Source organism: Betta splendens, chromosome 9 (assembly GCF_900634795.4).
Source record: "Betta splendens chromosome 9, fBetSpl5.4, whole genome shotgun sequence".
Classification (NCBI taxonomy): Eukaryota; Metazoa; Chordata; class Actinopteri; order Anabantiformes; family Osphronemidae; genus Betta; species Betta splendens.
The window spans coordinates 31,195,097-31,207,896 of NC_040889.2; positions in this window are offsets into that span (position 1 = coordinate 31,195,097).

Consider the following 12,800-nt stretch of genomic DNA (forward strand, 5'->3'; position numbering starts at 1 on the left):
AGAGGGTTTTGGGGAAGAACTATTAAATTATCAATTTCAACCCCATATGTCAGGACAAGATCAAGGGTGTGGGTTAAAACGATGAGTGGGTTCATTTACCTGCTGTGTAAAACCAATAGTGTCTATTAAGGAGCTAAAAGCAGTGCTGATAGTTGCTGTCAACATCTACATGAATGTTAAAGTCTCCCACTACAATGACTTTATCTGTGCTAAGAACTAAGTCAGATAAGAATTCAGAGAATTCAGTTAAGAACTCCGAATATGGAGCAGGAGGACGGTAAACAATACAAAACACAACTGGCTTCTGAGTTTTAGAGTCTGGGTGAGAAAGGCTAAGAGTCGACTAATTTAAAGTAACATATTCATCCTGCTGCAGCCAGGTTTCAGTGAGACAGAACAGATCTATGTGAAGGTCACTTATCAAGTCATTTATTAAAAAGGATTTAGATGAGAGAGATCTGATATTTAATAAACCACACTTACTTTGTTCCGTAAGAGGAGCTGTTTTGATGTTTATTAAATTCTGGTAAGTCACTCCTCTTTGATTTGTTTGTGATTTGTATAGTTTAGGTGGTCGAGAAGCAGACACAGTCTCTATGTGATAACTAAGACTAAGAGTGGGTGGCGGCTGTAGAGAACATGCAGAGAGGCGGGTAAGACTGCGACTCTGCGTCCTGGGCTCCACTTTGAGTTGTCACGGAGTGGGGAGGCTAAGCAACATGGCCATGTTACTAGAGAGCAGAGAGGCTCCGTTCAACGTGGGATGGACGCCGTCTCTTCTAATCAGCCCAGGTTTTCCCCAAAAAGTGCTCCAATTAGCCACAAAGCCCACATCGTTTGCAGGACACCACCTAGACAACCAGCGGTGGAGCGATGACAGCCGGTCCAGAGAAAACTACGGAGTCCGACATTGTTTTGGCGAACGAACACACCGACTCAATGTTAGTTTTAGTGACTTCCGATTGGCGTAACCGAGCGTCATTAGCTACTGCGTGTATTACGATCTTAGCGTACTTTTATCCTTAGACAGGAGCTTAAGATAAGACTCAATGTCGCCTGCTCTGGCCCCAGGCAAACACTTAACTATGACCGCTGGATTCTCTAACTAAAAGAGTCACCAATGATCAGAGTGGGTTTCTCAGCGGGTGTGTCGCTGAGTGGGGAAAATCTGTTTGAAAGACTCTGTTTGTTAGACTCTTTTCTGTGTGTGAAGGAGCCAGTAGACTGTAAAAACGTTAAGAGGGAACCTTCAGCTCTTAATCTGTTGCCGTTCGGCGCGTCTTTATGTTTTGAAGTTAACAGGTTTGTTTCCATCCAGGAGCAACAGATTGACCAAACTCTGGCCTCATGTTTCGCATCTGTAGCCAACTCTGACAAGGCAAGTGACAGATTTTTCCTTAATGAAGATGGTGTTTTAATACACAGCTGGCATACTCCTAAAGCGAGTGATCTGAGTTGGAATTCCCTTCAGCACGTTGTGGCGCCACAAAAATTCCGTTCACAAGTACTCAGTCTTGCTCATGATTTACAAACTACCAACGGGGTTTAACAGGGTACTAGGGACAGGAGAGGAGATACTGTGGAGGCAGAATGATTAAAGGCTGATTGTCACGTGATAATTATTCTGTTCATTTATTAGTACGAAAAACTTATCAGCGCATCCTGCTATATTTTTTCCGGCCTGGTTTAAAAAAGAATGTAACTAGGTTTTCCCATTCGTGCCACATCTGCCAACTCACAGGGAAGCCGAATCAGGTCATCCCCCCAACACCAAATAAAACCCATACCGGTAATGGGTGAGCCGTTCGAGAACATTATGCTGGACTGTGTGGGTCTTCTGCCTATAAAAAACAAAATCTGGTCACCAGTATTTGTTGACATTAATGTGTGCAGCAACCCGTTACCCTGAGGCCGCACCCACCATTTAAAAGACAAAAAGAAGAAGTCACTCAGGTTGAAGAAGCGCCCACTTGCTGCTTCCCCAAACGTAAGTACATGCTTGAGTCCAAGCCTCTCCAGCATTCATCCGGTTCGAATCGTGTGATATATGGTACTGAGTAGTGATGGGTAGATGAGGCGTCATGAAACGTTTCGACACATGGCAAAACTGTATTGATACTGTGTCGATAATGTGTCACTGAATACTGACACCTGCTGGACATTAAAACTCCCTACAGACAACCTAGTTGACAGACTCAGCTGACACTGATTTTGTGACTTATTATATACAATAATATAATTTAAGCCATTGTATGTTATATAGTATTATTTCATATCTTCATTTACATTTAAATTTTATATTTTTAGATACAGTCGATAAAGTGGACATGTATCATAACGTAAAAATCTAAGTGAACATGTTGTAAATGAAGATGCCTTTTTTTTGTTTTTTTTTTAAACAAATTTGGTCTCTCTGCCCACTGCAATGAGGAGATCTTGCCAAAGGTTATCTAGAAACAACACACTGCCATTTTAGTACACCATTTCCAAACAACAAGAAACAAATAATGCTGAATAACATGCCTGAAGTGGGTGTAGACAGCTGCTGTTCTGCCTGCAGTCTACTGACGGCCTCATTGCACTTGGAGGAACTGCGGAACCAGAGTGATTTAAATCTGGGGTCTAGAAGTGTTGCTGGGGTCAACACACTGTGAGGTAGTTTTGTTTAAATAGGAAAGTTCTGTCGAATAAATACGAAATTTGACCTGCATAAAACAATATGATTAGTAAAGAGTCACTTTGGAAATTAATCTGAATTCAAATAGATCAAGTGAAAACTTTTTAAAATTAATTAATTATTTTAATACTACACTTTCACTTTATCATAAAATTAAATCAAAAAAGAAACCTTATTTTCCGATATGAGATGAATTATAGATGAATTTGACGATGAACGGCAAACGCTCAGGGATTCCTTTCGGCAGATGCATCCCGACACATGCACTTCCTTATAAACACAGTGGCGCGTCAGACAGTGACTGATAAAGGAACTGTAGTGGTCACATGCTTTCCCAACGTGATACGCGCACCGACACAGTGTTTCGCTCTAAGAGCTCAACGCAGGCGCCGACGCATCGGTGTTGCCGGACCCATCACTAGTACTGAGGTCACTCACTCAGCTCACATTGTAGCTGCTAGCGCGATGGTAGCACAGCTAGCTAGGGCTAGCGCTAGTAAGTTGTGAGAGTCAGCTGTGTTTCTAATTACTACCGAGCCTGTCGTGTGTATGTTGAGCCCGAGTAGACCCGTGAATTTGGGTTATGGGTTAAGTTTTATCTAAGTCTAACATGTGTGTTGTTGCTTACCTAGTCAGCTACTTCAGCTGTAAACGTGACGTTTTTTTTATACAGGCTGTATGCTGTTGGTCAACCTACTTTGATATTTTAGTCTGTTGACGGGTAATTTGTAACTCTAGTGTTATGGTGCAGATTATGTGGAAAATGTGATGGAGACCATCTTCAATAAAGTCCTGCCGGACTCAGGTTGTTCTATGGAGGACCTTGTAAACATCCCTGTCCCACCGGCCCTCTGAGCAGAATTTAAGCAACCTGACAGAAAGGAGGTCATTAATGTCATGCTAAGATTTAACAAACCAGCACTATAAAATAAGTTGAAAACATGTTTGCGCCAAACACCATTAAAACTAATCTAACTACCTCTATTTATTGTTTAGATCTGTAAAGGTTGTGAGATACATAGGAAATACTGGTCATTTCATTATCTGCTATTCTATTCTTTATACCTTCTAGAGTGGTGTCAAGGAAAACAGCTGCATCCTCCAGCATCTGCACTGCTTCCGATGTCTTCCAACACTCTTCGCCCTAGTCCACAGCACCAGCTAACAAGACTCCTAGGCTAGATACCTGCAACAACTTGAGATACACACAGACATAGTACTGAAAAAAACATTAACTACATTTCTATTAGTTATATATTAGCACTTGATATATCATACATCCTTACTAAAAGCAATTAAAAAAAGATTAGGTCAATATATATTTAGAAACAAAACTATGTTTGTAAACCAGAGTTCCCAGGTACATTATGATTAATCTGTAAATAGTAAAATGGTCCAAAGTTTTTTATGAATTTCTGAGATACCGATTTATTCCATGCATGTGTAATTGTCTGATATACTGTATCTTAAATGTGTTCTATAATGAATACACATTCAATCATATTGGCTCCAGTCCTGGATCATTAACCATTCATGACAGTAGGTTTGGCAACTGGTTCAGGCGTCTTGAGGTAAGATTTATCGAAATTTTAATTTATTAATAAAAGTAATAAACACATGCAATATCTTGAAAGCAATAGTTGCTGTCACACCATGCCTCTGTAGGCATTCACTGTTCCACTGGCACTGTTCCACTGGCACTTAATTACAGACAAATACGGTAAAATATAAGCTGCAGCTGAAGACCCCATTATAGAAAAATTATTTTCACAAAGCAGCAGAACGAGAAAGAAAAAAACATGTAAAAATGAGTTTATATTAGTTTATCAAGCTATGCTCCCAAACCAGCTGTAGTCGTGTTATGAATATTCTGTATTAATTTAGGCTGCTAATTTGCAACCATTAGTATTAGCGTTAGAAGCTAATCAAGTTGCATATTATATAAATCAAATTAATTTAAACGTGAATCTGCCAGTTAGACGTACCTTGCAACCACTACCTTGTAACCACTTCAACAGCCTCCCATTCGACTTCAGAGTCAGATTTTGGATCAAACATATGGTTGAACTCCACTACGAGGACGAGTTAGCCAGTGTCGCTGTTGGATTCAGTGACCGTGACGTTTGATTCCCACGGCGGATCACGGCTATGCGCTTCCTCAAAGGGGTGTGGCGATCAGTTTAGCTTCCGACACACTCGGAAAATAGAGCGTTGTGGACGAGAGCTTAAAACACACATTTTCAAACGGGACGTGTGGGCGATCTACAGCGTTTTGTGGCATTAAAAGTTACAGACACCTTACTGAGACATCAAGGTCCAATTCTTTAGCAATGTGGAGCATGAAAAAAGCGTGTGCATGGACCTTTAAGGTGGGGTTATGACCCAGGCCATATTTGTGTTTGCGTGTGTGTAGAGGTGCCGGGGGGGTGTTTTCTCTAGGTCAGCTGAAGGCTTGGCAATTTGTAAAGAAGGAGGCGGAGGCTGGACCCCATTGGCTGCATCGAAGAGGCGCCAGCTTCAAGAGCCTGTCACTCCCGACATTTGCGAGGGCCGGTTTTGAGCAGTAACAACAGCATCTTGACTTTGCAGACTGTGTGTGTGTGTTTCTGTGCCAGATTATGGATTGTATTATAGGAATCACTGAAGGGGTGAGCTGCCTCTATGGATAGGGAGTCACTTTAGTTAAATGTATTTGGTTTGTTTTTTTTTGCAGTAGGGATTTAGATAACACCTTGGGTAAGAGGGTTTTTGTTTGTTATTTTGGCCTTGGCTCACCCCCAAGCACTGTAAATACTATTGGCACTTTGGTTGTGACTATATTCCTGTAATAAATAGCACACAAAACAGTGTGTTGCGTCCGCACCCCTAGAAGCAATTATCAGATAAGAGACAAATAAAGCCTCAAATAGCCTTCTTAAGTTCCTGTTACTGTACCAACCCTAAGCCCACGTTCAGGCTTCCAAGTTCCCAGTGTAGTACAAGGTGAACAGCTAAGGTTTGTTCAGAAAAAGCAGTGCTACCAGCTTGGAATGGAGCACGGTCACAATTCCTCTCACCCACTGTGCTCAGTCACACAACAGCAATCTGTGTGTGTGCGTGTGTTAGACCATCTGACACAGTGAGACTGCAGAGAGATGGTGTTTCCATGACAACGATTGAAGGAAAATGGTATTTAAAGACTTCTGTTTCTGTTTATTTTGAGTTAATGTTTAAACATGTTAGAAAATGACAAAACAGAAATACTTTACTGCTGCTGAAATAAGTGTAAGCATATAATATTAATAATATTGTTTTGCTAATTCTAATATTTTCACATCTTCACTTTCATCTTACTTATAATAATTATGTTCCCTTCATCACATGTATCCTTTTTCTTTTGGCAACAAGAAAGAATATTGTCTTTTAATTTCTGTTTATTATTATTATCTATTGTAAGATCTGATATGAGATTTAATAGTGCACTTATTTCAAGCCTTAAAGTGGAGGGGGAGCCAATTCTGGGTCACTACTGGTCCCCTGTGAGTTGCATGAGCGCTTCAGTTCGGAGAGAAAGAGCTTACTTAGAAGCAGGTTCCAGTTTAGGTTTTCTTTTCTACACTTAGGACCAAACATATCTCTGTATGAAGCTGCCATAGATTTAAATGCTAGAACTTTCTTAACGTTCCTCCCACCCAGAGCCTGGTTTCTCTGCTCTGCCTCCTGGTGCTGCTCACTTGGCTTCTTACATTATATTATTTAGTTTTTTCTTTTTTGCTATTTTAAAAACCTGCACTGAAATGTATTACTCAGACATTTTCACCTATGAATCTACGTCAGTATGTAGATGGATTTTCTTTGTGCAAAAGAAATGTAGTTTTTGTTGTAATGAAAATATATATATTTTCATATTGTAAAACATGTCTCAGTGGGTCAAATTCAGCCTGAGTAGGAGACAGAGAAAGTTGTCATGTCCTGTGGACTGTGCTGTGATAATTTGGACCTTGAGCCGGAATGGCTGGAACCAGAACCGTTGCAGGGACTGTCTCAAAGTACCTTTTGGGTTCCTGCTTTGTCTTTTACTGTGTACTCCTGCATACTACTTCTACCCATTTTTCCAGGGGGTATTGTAATTTTAATATGATACAAATAATAAATGCATAAAAAATACTATTTATCCAACATAAACCATGAATAAAGAGTACAATTTGACTTAAAATGTAATATTCTAAAAAAATATATATTTTAGTATTTCTGTGTTGAAAATCTAAAAATAGAGACAGAAATATTTCATATTTTAAGAGAAGACATTTTCCTGCTGGAGGCCAAATGGCTTCCTCCACACACACGCACGCACACATTATCACACACTCAGCACAAACAGCTCCTCCTCCTCCTGCTGCTGCTCAGATCTGTTCACACACACACACACGAACCAGAGGATCTTATTTCCACTCGGCTGATTTTTGGTGTCGCATCAGAAGACGGAAAGAGAGGAGGGGGAAGGAGGAGAGAATCGGAAACAACAGCTTTGTAGAGAACCAGGTTAATAATCCAACTGGTAACAAGATAAACTAGCAGGTGTTGAACCATAAAGCAGCCGTTTATTAAGGTTTATACCTACCTACGTTACCCAGCGGTTCAAAGGGTTGATCAATGGAGTCTGAAGAAAATCTGCTCAGCGCTTTTCTGCAGCTGCTGCTCATCGGATCTCAGTTTACCCTGGTAACACTATGCTTGGTTTTATGGATGTTCTGTAGATTTCATTAATGTTTCAGTGTTTCAGTTTCCGTTCTTGTTAAACGCTAAACACTTCAATGTATGTTTATAGGTTTTAATGTTTATTTTATTGTATTCTGTATAATTTACAAAATACACATTTAAATTTGTTGCTGTGCTTCTGTTCTGTGTGTGTTCACAGATGGCATGAAATCTGATAGATCATTTAATTTCTGTAATATTTGTATTCAGTTCATTATTGTTTAAGAGTTATGAACTAAATCTTAAGATTAAATACTCCAAGGAAAACCTCTTTGTAAAAAACATTACTATTTGCTATCGAATCAAACACCAACTCTTGGTCAAGTATCATACTGATGCTGCAGATACTGAAATCACTGACATCCTCAACTAGAAGAGGAGTCTCTAAACATTAACTATGCAGCAAGATCTAAACAAAACTTTTGTCATGTGTAACTCTGACCACAGCACAAAGTCACACAGACGCAAAGGTTCCATGTATTCACAGCATGGTATGAATGTAGGACCATCCATCTAGGAGAGGAGGCACCGTGAAAGGTTCGTCTCATTCAATATCTGACCTAGTTCTATTGAATGATCACCTCAAAGCAACAGTGGTGACATTCAAAAGTCTTTAAGGATATTTTAGTGGTTTGGTCACTTCTTGCCAGTTTGTGCTGGCTTTCCTCACTTGGCAGGCCTCACTCAGGAAAGATGAGTTTATGCAGGTGTTTGTTATATTATGAGGTTAAACTGTACTTAATAACAGTTTGATGGCTTTAAGGTGATGTTGGATGAACAGTAACAGACACAACACTTTTCTATTAGCGCCAAACACGTCTTTTGTGTGGAATTGTAAATCTCTTCAATGTATAAAAAAATTTCATTCCCTTGCTAGGCCAGGTCATACTAGGCTAGGCAAAACAAAGCAAGTTCAGATGGGTCCAATAAAGTCAGTAATGAGACTGCTGGTCACTTAAAAGAAAACTTCACCGATTTTCAATGGGGCGTGACCAAAAGGACCTCAGGTAATATTGTAGAATGAAGGGGCAATCAGATTCCCCCATATTTTCTATGCAAAGAAATTATTATTCATTCCTCCCCCAACACAGCCTGGTGGATTACTGGATTTGCCATGAGCCCACAGACTACAACTAGTGCTTTCTGGTTTTCTCTGTACCTGCCCCAGCAACAGTCAGGCAGAGTGGGGGCGGAGCCAGCCTTCTGGAGCACAACTGTTCTGGCCGCCATTGTTTTTCGTTGCATTGCATACAGCACTAATATTCAATGGCCGGAGGTCCCGCTGTAGATTATTTAGAAGACAGCGAGTATTTCAGCACGCACAGTCCGATATTCGTGGTTAGTTGTATGAGCCAGAGTACTGCGCCAACAAGTTAGCTCCGTATGGAGGAGTATGAGGCTGCCCTGCAACAGACAGATCGCACATAAAGGAAGCCTTTAATTTGACAGCAACAGTGGAGAGGAAAAACTCCCTCTCTAATGAGGAGGAAACCACGTTACTGGGGGCCGTTACTGGAGGAAAAAATGATTACGTCTCTGCATATAAATTATAGAGCAATCTGAGTGTCCCTTCATTCTTAATATTACCTGACATCGTTTTGGTCAACCCTCATTGAAAATGGCAAGCTCTCTCCTCTCATGAAGCACACAGCTTGTTTGGTTTGTGTCTGGTTCTCTTTTGTTTTGTTTGCTCAACATTCACCCACTAGAGTGAGGAGTTAGACAGGCAGGGAGAGGGGTAGTAATGCAATGGAGTGAGAGAACGCGAGACTCTGCGAGAACAGTACGACAAATACAACAAGGCGGCGCGAAACTGACAGTAAACAACAGCTCGATAAACTATCTGCCAATAAATATATATAAATAACTACTTCATCCTACGGAAAAAAAGGACACAGCTCCAAACAAAAGATGCCATCCGTGAGTCACCTGGAGCTGACTCGGCTCATAAAAACATCACATCCTGGAGTCGATAGAAAAGAAACTAAAAAGTTTCGATGCATGGGAATCCCTGGAGTTCAGCCAGCAGCAGGTGGTTTCCCTCGCCATCAAGAATGAGACCCTGAAAGGAAAGGGTACAATCCCTGACGGAGGATGTGGCTCAGCTAGCGACTGAAAAATAAAAAAGTAAGAGCATTATCGATCTGCAGGCCCACGGCATGAGAGACAACCTGGTATTCTTGGGGATTCCAGAAGAGGCGGAGGAAAACGCGGAAACTATGAATAAAAATTTTGACGCAACAGATGAAGCTACCAGCTGATGTTGTGAATAACATTGCGTTTTATTGCGCCCACCGGCTGGGATGAAGGCAACCGGATGGCCAGCACCCTGGTCATCAAGTTTCATGACTTTAGGCAGAAGGAACTGGTTAACAACCCGGGCAGACAGTTGAAGGGGACCAACTATAGCATCAACGATCAATTCCGTAAGGAGATCCTCGCCCGCCGCCGACGACTGTTCCCCATCCGTAAGAAGGATAGGGAACAAACTCAACATCAACAAACTGTACGTCAACGGGAACTGTACCAAGAATGGGAAGCAACTCCGTGGCTGTATTAACAGGTGGTATGTAACAAAAATGGTTTAAGATAGAATGTTTGTTACAGGAAAATAATAGATGCAAAGGTATCTAGGTGTCACAAATTTACATCCAATATTCAAACTCTCAGATATCTCAATTAAATGTTTATTGTCATTTTAATGTCACTCACTTCACAGTATGCAAAGTTTCATCAAGCATGAATCATTCACTTACCTTCCACTTTAATTTTCTTTACTGTTTTTCCATCACCTACTTACTAAAAAGTGCCTCACTGGATTTGCACCGTGTAAAAGTGTGTGCTACACTCTTTTGGCCTGTAGATGGCGATTGGCTCCCACCTTTAATCCTAAAACACTGTAAGGGAAAGGGTTTACAAACTTCTGTTCTGAGTTCAAATCCCTGTGGGACCAATGCTTTAAATTAATTTACCGGAAAAACACAGTTTATATTTCATTATTATCATTTTGCCTGTGAGACAATTTAAGAAAAGTTTTTTTTATAGTTTTAATAGTGCATAGTAAGCCTATGTAGAACAAACAGTGGCTGCATTAATGACTCATTGAACTTCTGAGTCCTGGCGTTCTGAAATGCCATAGAGGGATTTTATACCATTCATTCATTCATTCACTCGTTCATTTATTTATTTAAATAAGTATCTTCTACAAGTTAGCAGCGGTAGTCTGTGAGACTTTATGTAAATGACCATAATAACCGTGTTTAAAAAAAGTGAAGTGAAAGGTTTTGGCATCCCACAGCCTAGGTGCAGCTGATCATGCACAACAAACACGTCTGTGCGGCAATACAGAGTAGGTGGAAGGGAGGTAATGTTTGCCTTTGCCACTGTGAATCAACATGAGACGCCATGTTTACGGCACAGAACGAGTTCCAAATCCACTGTGTTGCCTGTGTAATGACATTGTGACAAGTGTGTTTTCGTGCCGATATTGTGATTAATGTGATTCTGGTAAAGTATAATGTTGCGGTTCATGCCCAGATCAAAAGGCAGATAATGCGATCTCTGTTTAGTTATTCTATCTATCGTGTGTCCCAGGTGCAGTTCAACTTTTATTTACATTGTGCTGAGTTCAGCTTAGCTGTGAGTTGATCTTGTCCCTTCCCCCACGGACGGGCGCATGGAATGATAATGTATTCTCACCTTGGCTGAAAGTTCTTTTGAAAAATGCACCTAAACGTTACCATCAACTGATCTGCTAGACTACTTCATTTACATTCACTGCAATAATTATCTAAATTATTTAACTAAAAAACATGATAATTATTCAGCTGGACTGTATAAGCTAATTATTGCTGCATGTGTATAGTATTTAGGGTAGTCCAGGTGGAGCGTGTTGACCAGTCCAAAGATAGAAAATCTGAGGCAAATTGGCCATTTCATCCATCACCACACTTCCCTCCAAGATGGTTCCCAGTCAAGACAGGTTAAGCAGAGGATTTTCTGCTTTCCCACTGGTGTTTCACTGTGCGAGTCCTTGTCAGTTAGATCCTAAACTAGAAAACTGTTAGAATAGCAGTATGCATTTTATTAAACTACCATAATTAGGCATGTAGTCTACTGGTTGTAAACCCAAGAAAAAAAAATGTTATTTCATTAAGCAATAAGACAAAATTGGACAAAACTGCAAGCCCAAAAGTACCCCTCATCCTAAATTGAGTCCTTACCTACTAATAAACTAACTAATCACCAAAAGAACTTTTACAATAACTTTAAAGACTTACAGTGCAGGTCTTCAAGAACGTGGAACGGTTATCCCCCAAGATGACTGGAAGTCTTCTTCCAGGCATTTGTGTCTGTTGGCTCAGTAGTCTGAAAAACAAAGCAGACCATTTTTGCTTAACAAATGAACGGGAGATGACAGGAATGCAAACAACAGCAAAATACAAAGAACACACAAAAAATTATATATAAAAATAAAGGTTATTTGTCCTTACAGATATTAAAGCTCACAAAGCTTCTGGTGATATTGTTGGTCAATTAGCTTACATGGCTACACAAAAAAACATGTTGTTAGGTTAGCTACAGTAACATGTGACTGACAGGTCATATTCAGTTAAACGTTTTCTAGGAACAATGAAGTAAAAGGCAGAAACGCTAGCGTGAAATCTATGTGTATGTAAAACTATCTAACTAACTAACTATCCACCACAGCAAGTTATGATGTAAGCGGTGGCACCACTGATTTAAACTGCCTCCTCACTCAGATGGACTGCACTCTACATTTTTACAAGGCCATGCACACTGAAATTATAATACTATTACTGCAAACCATAATCACGGAAATATGTGAAACCAACATGTATCAGATATAAGAGCAGTGGGTGTGTACATATTCTTACGAGATGCCTGCTATTTAAAGGCACAATAAAGCTGAGTAGAATGAAAAAAATAATGTTTTGCTGCTGTGCTCTGCCTGTTCCCAGCCAGGCTCAGTGGCACAGAGCTGAGCTGAGGAAGATTGGCTGACTGACTGGTAAGCGTAACGTTTCACTTCCGGTTACTGATGTTTGCTGCCATTGTGTGAGTACAGCGTTACTCTCCGCTCTTTTCTAAATATTATCATCTTATATCTGGAGTTGCAAAACAACATCCCTTCCTTTCATTAAACGTCATGCTAATCATCTCTGTTATCTAGTGTTTTCTCTGCTAGCGTATCACCTAGCTTACTTTCCTGCTATGGCTTCCCCTTTTTCTTCTCCCTCGGTTCGGTGCTCGGTGTGTCTTATGTTTAGCTTATGCTCTGCCTCCTTTAGTCATGGTAATGGTATCTGTAATAAGTGTATGCTAGTTGCAGGGTTGGAGGCAAGGTTGTTAGGATTAGAGTCTC